A 14,902-nucleotide genomic window follows, 5' to 3' on the forward strand; every position below is an offset into this window, starting at 1 on the left:
AAATGTCCCCCACATGCATAAGTATGGCAGAATGTAAGAATGGAATTAAAATCAGATTCGGGAACACATCTACGCACAATCTGATCTGGGCAGAATTTCCATAAATATGGATCATCCCAAACATAAAAACGTGCATCATGAACAAGTTTATCACGTTGGAATTTGTTTAGGGTACTAGGAACTTGCTTAGACACCAAGAAATTGACCAAATCGGCATACCAAGGGGTTCTTACCTCAATGGACAGAAGTTGCTCATCCGGGAATGTTTCTCAGATGGGAATGGACTCTTCTTTACCTACCATTCGGCTAAGGTGGTCAGCCACCATGTTTTCACATCCTTTCTTGTCTCGAATTTCAAGGTCGAACTCTTGAAGGAGGAGCATCCAACGAATGAGTCTTGGCTTGGCCTCCTTTTTGGTGAAAAGATACCTCAAGGCTGCATGGTCAGTAAAAACAATGACTTTAGTACCAAGAAGATATGATCTAAACTTATCTAATGCAAATACAATAGCCAAGAGTTCTTTTTCGATTGTAGAATAATTTAGTTGTGCATCATTTAACGTCCGTGAGGCATAGTAGATGACATGCGGCCTCTTGTCTTTCCTTTGCCCTAAAACAGCCCCTAGAGCATAATCAGAGGCGTCACACATCAATTCAAAAGGGAGACTCCAATCAGGGGGAGCAATGATTGGTGCCGTAGTCAACAACTCCTTGAGTTGATTGAATGAAGCCGTGCACTCCTTGGTGAATTCAAACGCCACTTCTTTTTGTAGGAGACGGCAAAGAGGTTGTGCAACTTTTGAGAAGTCCTTGATAAACCTACGATAGAATCCTGCATGGCCAAGAAAAGAACGAACCTCTCTAACCGAAGTTGGAGAGGGTAAGTGACGTACAAGATCTATTTTGGATTTGTCTACTTCAATGCCATTTTCAGAGATGATATGACCTAAAACTATGCCTTGTTTAACCATGAAGTGACACTTTTCCCAATTAAGAACAAGGTTAGTTTCAACACAACGTTTTAGAATCAAACTAAGATTATGCAAGCAACCATCAAAAGAATTACCAAAGACGCTGAAATCATCCATAAAAACTTCAATGATTTTCTCAACATAATCAGAAAATATGCTCATCATGCATCTTTGAAATGTGGCAGGTGCATTACATAAACCAAAAGGCATGCGACGATATGCAAATGTACCAAAAGGGCACGTGAAATTTGTTTTTTCTTGGTCCTCGGGTGCTATGACAATTTGATTATAACCAGAGTAACCATCAAGAAAACAATAGAAAGCATAACCTGCTAACCTTTCGAGCATTTGGTCAATGAACGACAATGGGAAGTGGTCCTTGTGGTGGCGTTTAGCTTCCTATAATCGATGCACACCCTCCAACCAGTTTGAATGCGCGTAGGAACAAGCTCATTTTCGGCATTTTCAACCACAGTCACTCCGGATTTCTTTGGAACGCATTGCACAGGCGAAACCCACCTGCTATCAGAAATAGGATAAATCACTCCACAATCAAGTAATTTAATTACCTCTTTCTTCACTACTTCCATCATCGGAGGGTTGAGACGGCGTTGAGCCTCTCGAGATGTTTTGGACCCCTCCTCTAGAAGAATGCGATGCATGCACATAGTAGGGCTGATTCCCTTTATGTCGGCCAAAGTCCATCCAATTGCCGTTTTGTACTCTTTAAGCACTCGCACCAATTTGTTCTCCTTTTGCGCCGTGAGTGAGGATGAAATGATGACGGGCAATGTCTCATCCTTTCCCAAGAACACGTACTTCAAGTGACTCGGCAACGGCTTAAGTTCAAGTGTAGGTGGCTGCACAACTGAGGGAAACATTTTATTAGCCGAAACTGAACTTAAAATAGGGTCCAAAAACTTACCTGAATGTGATGGCAATGACTCGAGGGCAGCCACCATCTCAATCATATCTTCACTAGGGGGCACGGCCAAGGATTCCTCATGCATGCCGTGGGGTTCCTTGGTGGTTATTTCGATGGTTTGCATGTCCCTTCCTTGTGCAATAACCAATTCAAGTGCATCGTCCTGCAAATTGTCCAAATGGTCATGCACCAAAGAATCAATTATATCAATAGCAAAACAAGAATGATTCTCACTAGGGTACTTCATAGAATCAGAAAGATTGAACTTAATAACTTCCCCATCAAATTCCATTGTCAAATTGCCATTATATACGTCAATCTTCGTACGCGCAGTTTTCATGAATGGCCTTCCAAGGAGGATGGGCAATGAAGGGGCATGGTCGGATTCATCCATTTCAAGCACATAGAAATCCGCCGGAAAGATTAAATGATTGACCTGCACTAAAACATCTTCCAAAACTCCTTTTGGATAAGCATTAGATCTATCGGCCAATTGTATAATAACACCATCGTTTTTCAATGCTCCTAGATTCATAGATGCATAAATTGAATATGGCATGATGTTTATTGATGCACTTAAATCTAACATGGCAGATTCAAAACGAGTATTACCAATGACACATGGAATTGTAAAACTACCCGGATCCTTGCATTTAGGGGGCAGTTTCCTTTGCAAGATGGCTGAGACGTTTTCACCCACTTTTACAACCTCCTTGGTCGAAATCTTCCTCTTATTAGTGCAAAGTTCCTTCAAGAACTTGGCGTACCTCGGGACTTGCTTGATTGCATCCAAAAAAGGGATATTGACTTGAACTTTCCGAAACGTCTCGAGAATGTCCTTTTCGGCTTCCTCTTTCTTTGTATGCATGAACCTGCTAGGAAACGACACATTCGAAGGAAAAACATTAGTAGGAACTGAACTTGACACGTTTTTACCTTTATTGGACAGATTGGATGGTTTAGGGTCACTAGAAACTTGCGGCAAAGGGAGTTCCACCCTTGCCGTGGGTTTGGTTGCTTCCACCCCTTCAAAATGCAGTTTTTCCTTCTCTTTGTGACCTGTTTTTGATGAAGAACCTGCCCCGACTTCTTTTCCGCTTCGCAACACTATGGCTTTTGCAGATTTGAATCCACCTTTCGGATTCACTTGTGTTGAACTTGGTAATTTACCTTGTTCTCTACTAAATTGCCCCATGAATTCAGCCATTTGTCCCACTTGTCTCTTCAATTCAGTCACCTCTCAAGCATGATTTTGCACTTCATTGGCGTAATTTTGCATGTCCTTTGTTTGTTTTTCTTGCCCCTGCGCCAATGTAGTTAGCAATTGAATAACTTGAGAATTATCAAAAGACGAACCTAAGTTGTTTTGGGACGATGGTGGTTAGTTTGCTTGGTATGGCCGTGGGAACCCAGGGGGGTTTTGTTGAAATCCCCTTTGTGGTGCAGATTGTTGGGACTCTCTCCACTTGAAATTAGGGTGATCTCTCCATCCGGGGTTGTAGGTGTTGGAGTATGGATCATGTTTGAGTTGGTTTTGGCCTTGGAAACCAATGGCATTGGCAAATTCCCATCCTCCATTCTCTATCAATTGAGGGCATGTCTCGGATGGATGCCCTTGCATTGAACACACACCACACACTTGGTTTCTTGTGGTTTTGACCCCTTGACAACTTGAGACACAAGAGAAGTAAGATTAGCCAATTGTGATTGAATGTCAGAAATTGCACTTACCTCATTTACACTTTGTTGCCGTGGCCCCTCTCTTTGTCCAACACCTTCATATTGTTGAGCATTGTGTGCTCGGTTGGCAATTAGAGCTTTGGCATCCACTAGAGTCTTGTCCACTAATGCACCACCCGCCGAAGCATCTAGCATTTGACGTTCCATGGGAAGGAGTCCCTCGTAGAAATATTGAATGAGCAGTTCCTCCTTCATTTGATGTTGTGGACATGAAGCAACAAGTGATTTAAAACGTTCATAATAAGATGGAAACGACTCACCTTGATTTTGTTGGATGCCACTAATTCGTTTCCTCAAGAGAATGATCTTTGCAGTGGGAAAGAATTTCTCTAAGAATGCACGTTTCATACTTTCCCAAGAATTGACAGTTCCAGGGGACAATTCAAACAACCAATCTTTGGCCTTGTCCATAAGTGAGAATGGAAAGGCCTTCATCTTCAAAATACTCCTATCCACGTTGATGGGTGTCATACTTGAGCAAACTACTTCAAATTCCTTAAGATGTTTGTTAGGATCTTCCATGGACAACCCATGGAATTTAGGAATATGATGTAATAAACTAAACAAAAAATAACAAAATAAAACTAAACAGAATAAAACTAAACAGAAAATAACAATCCAAGGGATTAGCAACTTTGCTAATCCCCGGCAACGGCGCCAAAATTTGATGCGTTACGAATGTGACACATAAATTAAACCCTCTTTTTATCAATTGTAGTGAAGAATGTAAGTAGGGATCGTTCTTAACCGAGGATTAGGAGGGATTGCTAAATCACTTGGAAACTGACTCAAAAACGTAAAACAAAGGTTAAAACACTAAACTAGACTCAAAGAATGCAAAACTAAACACTTAAAACACTAAAACAAATCAAAAGACTCAAAACAGCACCAAAACACTCAAAACTGCCTTAAAAACACAATCTGGGCAGTTTTGAGCACTTTGACTACTTTGGACGAATTTGGGTAATAAATTGAATCAAAACACTTAGAAACACAAACTAAGGCTTTATTACGTCCTAAGGCTTTATTACTATGGTGGGAAATATTGGGCAGAAAATATCCTAAGGCTTTATTACTTAGTTTAGGAAAGGATGTAACTCCAAATCCTCCTTTAGGTCTTCAATTTCGTCCATTCCTTTTGCTCCAAGCATATGCTATCCATTCCAAGCCCAATTTTTCTCCAAAATGCTCCAAAATGCATCCTTTTGCATACTTTGCCCTTAAATCCTGAAAATACATAAAACTAGCTTAAAAGACTACTTTACTAAGGAAAAACACTTTAAATGCACAAGACAAGCTAAACTCAGGTGCATAAATATGCTCCTATCAAATTCCCCCACACTTAGCTTTTGCTAGTCCTCGAGCAAAACAAAACGATAACAAACAAACAAAACGACACTAAACAAGTAAAAGACAACCTAAACCTTCTAACAATCGTCTTAGGGATTTCCAATGCACATGACATGTTAAAAATCATTATTCCCACAGATTTTAGCCATCTTTACACTGGAGCACATGCTTAATCATAGTCACTACTTACTAGTTCACAAATAACCACTTAAAACGATGTTTTGAATGTAGTAACATGCCTTAGAGAATTTGCTCAATTCCTTACAAGATATGCACTCAATTTCCACTCAGATTTTCTAACTACACACCTTAATCTAGTTATATGTGAGAAGATTAATGAAAACGAGCACTCACATATATATATATCACAAAGAAAGCAATTTCTGGAGTTAATTGATAGGAGCATATTCATGCGACTTAAATGGCTTGTTCTCGTGCATTTACATTATGTTTCTTTAGTTATTTTAGTACTTTAAGCTATTTTCGTGTGTTTGTAGGTCCAAAGGGCTAAAGGAGCAAAAAGATGCATTTTGGAGACTTTTGGAGCATTTTTGGGCTAAGGATGGATAGCTTATGCTTGGAGCCAAAGTGTTGGACGAAATTGAAGACCTAATTAAAGACCAAAGTGTTGAAACCTTGTTCCCTTTAGTTTTAGGACATTTAAACCTTTCCTATATCCTTAGCCGTGCATAACATTCCAACATTCCACTCCTTCATTTCAGCCACACTCCCACATATCATTACTTACCATCACCACTTATCACTTATCATAATCACATATCATACACTTATCATCACCATTTATCACTTATCAAACCATTCACTTATCACTTATCAAACCATTCACTTATCACTTATCATAACCATTCACTTATCACTTATCATAACCATAACCATACCTTCCTCCTTGCAATTCCACATGCATTCATCACCAACACAATCATCAAATCCACCCATCCCATTCATCATTGCCGTGCATAACCCACCATCATTTCCAACCCATCACTCCCATTCTTTAATCCAATTCAGCCACATGCATTCCACCCTTTAATCACATGCATTCATCAACATATCTAGCTGTCATTCACATGCATTTCATTCATCATTTCCACCCCCACATGTCCCTTTAATCATTCAAACATGCACTCCCTTTAATCACATGCATAAATCAGCCACATGCATCTCCCATCATCATTCCACTTTAACCCACATGCATTTCCACCCACATGCTCTCCCATTTCAGATTACATTCCCATTCATACACAATTCATTCACCATTCACGCCAGAAATTCATCCCCTCTCTATAACACATCCATACTTCACCATTCTTCATATTTTCTGCCCAAAAAGAAGCCTTGAGGTCCCCTACATCCATCCCTATCCTAAACACATCATTCTACACCATCCATAACTCCCCATCCCTCCAAACCTATCCTTAGACCTTGTGCTACAACGAAGAGGAGGAGAAGAGTGCCTAAACGTTCATACAATTCAAGTTTGAGTTGTTGGAATGTTTAGGTGTTTCTTTTCCTCGATTCCAATGTTTAATTTCAATTCTCTTTGTTTTGTACGTATGAGGAACTAAACCCCCCCCCCTTGGCTAGGGGGGGATTCGAAATATATGTTTATTATGCTTGCATTTTGATTTGATTACTTCTAATTGCGTTTCATAAGTTGTGGATTCAATTTGTTTAACTGTTTGATTGATAACTTATTTATGTATGTTTATTGAGAGTATACGCTTAATTTTCATGCATGAATATGACGCTAGAATATAAGTGAGTTTCACCTAATAGTTACGAACTTATATTCACAAGTAGTGGAGGTTGCTTATAAACAATCGCGTTAAACGAATTCTTGACATAAGTTTCATGCAATCATAGTAACGAATGCCTCGTCAACACTTATAATTTTCATAGAGCGTAATGATTCTTGCTTGTATCTCTATTATGCAATCATGTAGGGGACTTGTGGGGAATGTTTTGGGTTGTCGTATGCAATCATCCAATTCAATAACGTTAGGAAGATTTGAAGGTTAATTAGTGCATCACGGTTAACTTGGGGTGTTGAGAATTCATGTTTTATTGAAATGCAATTGGAAATCTTTTTATTATGCAAGTGTAACATGTGTGGAGATGAACCCCTTAGCTAGCCATCCCATCCATTCAATTCCATCACATTCATCTTTACAATCTGTTTTTAAATACAATCTGTGCATTTTAGTTAATTTCGTCAAAAACTCAATCCCCCTTTACTTTAGTGTCCAATATAGTTAGAAAGTGTCTTAGTTTGTGTTTCTAAGTGTTTTGATTCAAGTTATTACCCAAATTCGTCCAAAGTACTCAAAGTGCTCAAAACTGCCCACAAAGTGTTTTTAAGGCAGTTTTGAGTGTTTTGGTGCTGTTTTGAGTCTTTTGATTTGTTTTAGGGTTTTAAAGTTTAGTTTTGCATTCTTTGAGTCTAGTATAGTGTTTTATATTGTGTTTTTACGTTTTTGAGTCAAATCCAAGTGATTAACAATCCCTCCTAATCCCCGGTCCAGAACGATCCCTACTTACATATCTATACTACAATTGTCAAAAAGAGGGTTTAATTTGTGTGCGTATAATTCACGCATCAAATTTTGGCGCCGTTGCCGGGGATTAGCAACTTTGCTAATCCCTTGGATTGTTTTATTTTCGTTTGTTTTTATTTTATTCCAGATTCTTAATCTTTTTTTTGTTTCTTGTTCTAGGTACTAGTTTATGACTCGGAGTTCTCATCCGATTTGTGAACATATCCTGGAGTGATTGGGTTCTTCGTCCGGCTGCAAGACGTAAAAGAAACCGCTACTTGGGAGGCAACGCAATGCACTGAATAAAACAAAGCATGTTCATTTATTTTCGAGAATTACAAGTGAAAAAAAAAAAAAAAAAAAAAAAAAATAATGTATCTAACAAAGAAAGAGAAAGATGGAGCCTTCACAACAGTTGTTTTTGTTTGCGTGAAGACCCACCACGAGGCAAAACTCTAGAAGCGGAAGGCATCGGAGCAGGAGGCATCGGAGCAAGAGGCATCGGAGCGGGAGGCATCGGAGCAAGAGGCATCGGAGCGAGAGGCATAGGAGCGGAAGGCATCGGAGATAGAGCATTCGAGGCCCCAATACTTGGCGGAACCCTGGATGACCCAGGAAAAAGGTGCCCCTGGAAGAAAGACGCAAGCCTTTGACGGTCACTTTGCATTCGACCTTGAGATTCTTGCATCTCATCAAGCTTCCTCTTCATGCCCGACGAATAGTTATTTGCAAGCACATGCAAACTTCTATTCTCGTACTTAAGCTGTTTGATCTCCTGCTTAAGACTCTCCACCTCCGCCATCAATGATTCAACCTGACGGGAGCGAGCAAGAAGGCGTTGGCCCATGTTGGACACAGAGCCTGCGCACTGAACACTAAGAGCCAGGGACTCTTGAACGGCCAACTCATTGGACCGTCCTGAAAGCAGCTGACTATCTCTGGGAGTGAGGAGGTTCCGAGCTACTATCGTAGCTGTTGTGGCGTCCTGCATCACGGAGTCTTCACCTGTAAGAGGACCGTTAGAAGATAAGAAAGAAGGGCGCCATACGTTACCTTGACGCGGCACGCCCGTATCACTGCGGAGACTCAATTCTAAGCTAAGGTTCGATGGGTTTGCCATTTTTCAAAAGTGTTCAAAGAGAAGGGGTGGACGGAGTAAATTTTCAAAGGGCCGGAGACGAGTTTCAAGAATGGGAAATCTTCAGAGTGTGTAAGTTGGCGGTGATCGATAGCTCTATAAAAAGCCAAAGCAACGCGTCCACCGATTCAAAAAGCTGGAAGTTCATGCGTAAAGTTCGGCGACGCTCCCTCGGCTTTTCAGAAAACGCGTTCACTTTGTCAAAAGATCTCTGACAAAGTGAAAACACGTGGAGGCTATCATCGCAACTACACATCTTTAGCCGACAAACGCAAAGTTCGACGACGCTTTCTCCACTTTTCAGAAAACGCATGCAGCTTTGTCAAAAGAGCCGCATCCGCACTACTACGTGTCGTTCAGAAAGCGAAGGGGCGTCGCTCAGAAATCGAAGGGGCGTCTGCTCAGAAATCGAAGAGGCGTCGTTCAGAAATCGAAGAGGCGTCACTATTTCAAAAAGCCGGATTTGCGGGATCAAAACGTTTGTCGACAAGGGTAAAAGAACAATACCACCACTTGCTATTGGGAAATCCCTATATATGTCGACCTTCATCTTTTATGGCAAGGCAAACCTGAAGAAAATGCCCAACTCTTCCTCACTTTTGAGGGCACACTCCCAGCAAAGCCTTTCGAAATACTCAATTCTTTCTTCTTCCCCAAAGATGATACCAGATGCCTGGAGTACAGATGACCCAGGAGGAAACAGCACAACAAATACATGTGCTGATTCATTCACCGCTTCTTCAAAAGCAAAGTCATCTTCAACGGTTGATACACTTCCAGAGAAGGGACCACTTCTACAAAGGGGAGCAAGTAAGGCAAGTGAAAATGACACATTGAAGCATGTGGAGACAAGCAACAACTGCATATGCTGAGCTATCCTCTAACCCTCTTCAATACGAATTGGAGAGATTGAACAAAGAAACAGATAAAAGGAGGAAGCTCAGACCTTCGGGGGAGACCAAAGGAAGCCTGCTGCCCAGTTCAAGAGTAGCACAAAGGAAAATCAATGATGGGAGCAGCGCAGTTCAAGAGTAAGCCTGTGGAATCACAAAGATCCAAGCCTCAATGCAATTACCAAGGAGAAGATGGAATTTACACTCTATAACCAGATTTGCGTCTCTAAACTCTTCTCTTTGTTAACTACATTCTGCCATGTTTAGTGTGTTTAGTTGCTTTTTGTGTGTTTACTTATGTTTTGTGTGAATCTATGCTTAAAACATTGAGGACAATGTTTGATTTAAGTGTGGAGGGGTAACTAAGTATATTTAATGCAAATTCGTGGGATTTTATCACCCATAACTTCAAATGTTGTTCCTTGCTGTTTTAAGGTGTTTTTAAGATGTTTTAGAGTGTTTTAATATGTTTTGTTTTTATAACTCCGAAAATCACATAAAAATTTGAAAAAAAAATGTTTTGAAAAGCCTAAAAAGAGTGTTTTGAGAGATTTTTGTGTGTTTGTGTCTTAGGGTACCTTCCAACACAATGATAAGGATTTGGTGCATGATTGTTAAAAAGAGTTATAAACATAGAGAAAAAGTTGATTTACTCTTGGTATATGCTTGGTTATGGTTATAATGTATGACTTCACATGCAATCATAAAAGAAAAATTCGTTTTTGTAACATGCTTGAAGGAAGGAACTCAAACAAACACTACAACCCTGAAAGACTTGAGCCTATAACGTTCTTTGGAGAGTATAATCTGTGATTTCTTGTTTTCTAAAGTCGTTGCATGATCTCATTATTTTTTTGCTTGGTTACTACTTAGAAGGCGTTTCATCATATAGTTCCAAATGCTAGAACTCATGCCCATTTCATTCAAAGCATGTTATTGATTTGCATAACACATATTCAAGAACAAGTTGCGTAGTGACCACCACCATAGCCAAATAGCCTTACTTCCCATATTTCGTATTTGTTGTAAGTTTTAACCCCGTTGAGCCTTGTTTAGCCTTTATTCTTTGTTTACCCACATTTTCCTCACCTAGCCTAGTTTAGGACAATCCCCACCCTTGTTCTTAAAAGATAGTGAGCATGACTTAATTGAATTCCTTTTGAGTTACATTATGAAAGAAAATGAGTGTGGGGGAGAGAATGTTTAAGTGTTTATGTATGTTTTGAGATTCAAAAGAAAAGAAAAAAGAAAAGAAAGAAAGAAAGAAAAAAGAGCTTGAAAAAAAAAAAAAAAATGAAAGAATGAATGATTGAAGAAAGGGTCCAAAACACCAATTCTGGCCGTAAATTGTCTAAATTCTCCCTTTTTGTTCAAAAGTTGAGTTTTCATTCAAAAGTGAATTCTAAGTGGATTCAAGTGCTTTGCTCACTATTTCTTTAAGAACCCTTGTTTTCCATATCCCTTCTTTGTTATCCACACACCCCAAGCCCCATTACAACCCTTGACTTCTATCTTGAGTGTTGTGCATTTCAATTTGTGGAGTTTGAAGTTGGTATGAGCATATGGTGTCACTGGTTCTCGCATCTAAGTCGTAGCATTCCATTCATGAGATCATATCTAAACGTGCTTATTAACTCCAGAAATTGTGTTCTTTGTGATACATATATGTGAGTGTTCGTTTTCATGTTTACATCAATCTTCTCACATATGACTAGATTAGGGTGTGTAGTTAGAAAATCTGAGTGAAAATCGAGTGCATATCTTGTAAGGAATTGAGCAAATTCTCTAAGGCATGTTACTACATTCAAAACATGGTTTTAAATGCTTAATTGTGAACTAGTATGTGGTGACTATGATTAAGAATGTACTTAAGTGTGAAGATGACTAAAATCTGTGGGAATGATGATTTTTAACATGTCATGTGCATTGGAAATCCCTAAGACGGTTGTTGGAAGGTTTAGGTTGTGTTTTACTTGTTTTGTTTCGTTTCGTTTTGTTTTTCTGTTTTGCTCGAGGACTAGCAAAAGATAAGTGTGGGGGTATTTGATAGGAGCATATTCATGCGACGTAAATGGCTTGTTCTTGTGCATTTACATTATGTTTCTTTAGTTATTTTAGTACTTTAAGCTATTTTCGTGTGTTTGTAGGTCCAAAGGGCTAAAGGAGCAAAAAGATGCATTTTGGAGACTTTTGGAGCATTTTTGGGCTAAGGATGGATAGCTTATGCTTGGAGCCAAAGTGTTGGACGAAATTGAAGACCTAATTGAAGACCAAAGTGTTGAAACCTTGTTCCCTTTAGTTTTAGGACATTTAAACCTTTCCTATATCCTTAGCCGTGCATAACATTCCAACATTCCACTCCTTCATTTCAGCCACACTCCCACATATCATTACTTATCATCACCACTTATCACTTATCATAATCACATATCATACACTTATCATCACCATTTATCACTTATCAAACCATTCACTTATCACTTATCAAACCATTAACTTATCACTTATCATAACCATAACCATACCTTCCTCCTTGCAATTCCACATGCATTCATCACCAACACAATCATCAAATCCACCCATCCCATTCATCATTGCCGTGCATAACCCACCATCATTTCCAACCCATCACTCCCATTCTTTAATCCAATTCAGCCACATGCATTCCACCCTTTAATCACATGCATTCATCAACATATCTAGCTGTCATTCACATGCATTTCATTCATCATTTCCACCCCCACATGTCCCTTTAATCATTCAAACATGCACTCCCTTTAATCACATGCATAAATCAGCCACATGCATCTCCCATCATCATTCCACTTTAACCCACATGCATTTCCACCCACATGCTCTCCCATTTCAGATTACATTCCCATTCATACACAATTCATTCACCATTCACGCCAGAAATTCATCCCCTCTCTATAACACATCCATACTTCACCATTCTTCATATTTTCTACCCAAAAGAAGCCTTGAGGTCCCCTACATCCATCCCTATCCTAAACACATCATTCTACACCATCCATAACTCCCCATCCCTCCAAACCTATCCTTAGACCTTGTGCTACAACGAAGAGGAGGAGAAGAGTGCCTAAACGTTCATACAATTCAAGTTTGAGTTGTTGGAATGTTTAGGTGTTTCTTTTCCTCGATTCCAATGTTTAATTTCAATTCTCTTTGTTTTGTACGTATGAGGAACTAAACCCCCCCCTTGGCTAGGGGGGGATTCGAAATATATGTTTATGCTTGCATTTTGATTTAATTACTTCTAATTGCGTTTCATAAGTTGTGGATTCAATTTGTTTAACTGTTTGATTGATAACTTATTTATGTATGTTTATTGGGAGTATACGCTTAATTTTCATGCATGAATATGACGCTAGAATATAAGTGAGTTTCACCTAATAGTTACGAACTTATATTCACAAGTAGTGGAGGTTGCTTATAAACAATCGCGTTAAACGAATTCTTGTCATAAGTTTCATGCAATCATAGTAACGAATGCCTCGTCAACACTTATAATTTTCATAGAGCGTAATGATTCTTGCTTGTATCTCTATTATGCAATCATGTAGGGGACTTGTGGGGAATGTTTTGGGTTGTCGTATGCAATCATCCAATTCAATAACGTTAGGAAGATTTGAAGGTTAATTAGTGCATCACGGTTAACTTGGGGTGTTGAGAATTCATGTTTTATTGAAATGCAATTGGAAATCTTTTTATTATGCAAGTGTAACATGTGTGGAGATGAACCCCTTAGCTAGCCATCCCATCCATTCAATTCCATCACATTCATCTTTACAATCTGTTTTTAAATACAATCTGTGCATTTTAGTTAATTTCATCAAAAACTCAATCCCCCTTTACTTTAGTGTCCAATATAGTTAGAAAGTGTCTTAGTTTGTGTTTCTAAGTGTTTGATTCAAGTTATTACCCAAATTCGTCCAAAGTACTCAAAGTGCTCAAAACTGCCCAGAAAGTGTTTTTAAGGCAGTTTTGAGTGTTTTGGTGCTGTTTTGAGTCTTTTGATTTGTTTTAGTGTTTTAAAGTTTAGTTTTGCATTCTTTGAGTCTAGTATAGTGTTTTATATTGTGTTTTTACGTTTTTGAGTCAAATCCAAGTGATTAACAATCCCTCCTAATCCCCGGTCCAGAACGATCCCTACTTACATATCTATACTACAATTGTCAAAAAGAGGGTTTAATTTGTGTGCGTATAATTCACGCATCATTAATAAGCATGTTTAGTTATGATCTCATGAATGGAATGCTACGACTTAGATGCGAGAACCAGTGACACCATATGCTCATACCAACTTCAAACTCCACAAATTGAAATGCACAACACTCAAAATAGAAGTCAAGGGTTGTAATGGGGCTTGGGGCATTGGTTAACAATGGAAGGATAAAGGAAAACAAAGGTTCTTAAAGCAATAGCAAGCGAAGTAATGAAATTGAGACTTAGAACTCACTTTAAAACACAGAAATCAACTTTTAACACAAAGGGAAGATCTAAGCAACACTCAGGGCCATATTCAACATTTTGGACCCTTTCTTCAACTACCACAATCATGTGAACTTATTTTCATTTATTTCATACTCTTTTTTCTTTCTTTTCACAACTTTTTCTTTTTTTTTTTTCTTTTTCCACGAAATTCTTTTTTTTTTTTTTTTTCTTTTCCATCCGTGCCTATGGCACACTAACTCACATGAAAACTACTTCCCCCACACTTGTTTTCTGCCATACATTAATCAAAAGGAGTTCAATTCAAATCATGCTTTGCTATGCTTCAAGAATAAGGGCATGGAAAGTCCTAATCTAGGCTAGGTGAGGATAGTGTGGGTTAACAAAGAATGTAAGCTTAACAAGGCTCAATGGGGTTAACTTAAACATATAATGAAGTAGGATACACGACAATTTGGCTTTGGTGGTGGTCACTACACAACTTCTTCTTGAATATGTGTTATGCAAATCAATAACATGCTTTGAATGAAATGGGCATGAGTTCTAGCATTTGGAACTATATGATGAAACGCCTTCTAAGTAGTAACCAAGCAAAGAATAATGAGATCATGCAACGACTTTTAGAAAACAATAATGCACAGATTTTAACTCTCCAAATAACGTTTAGGCTCAAGTCTCACAAGGTTGTAGCGTTTGTTTGAGTTCCTTCCTTCAAGCATGTTACAAAAACTAATTTTTCTTTTATGATTGCATGTGAAGTCATACATTATAACCATGACCAAGCATATACCAAGAGTAAATCAAACTTTTCTCCATGTTTATAACTCTTTTTAACAGTCATGCAATTTAAAAACCAA

The sequence above is a fragment of a genome, unplaced genomic scaffold (assembly GCF_019419815.1).
Source record: "Pyrus x bretschneideri cultivar Hongxiangsu unplaced genomic scaffold, Pyrus_bretschneideri_v1 Contig35, whole genome shotgun sequence".
NCBI classification, from domain to species: Eukaryota; Viridiplantae; Streptophyta; class Magnoliopsida; order Rosales; family Rosaceae; genus Pyrus; species Pyrus x bretschneideri.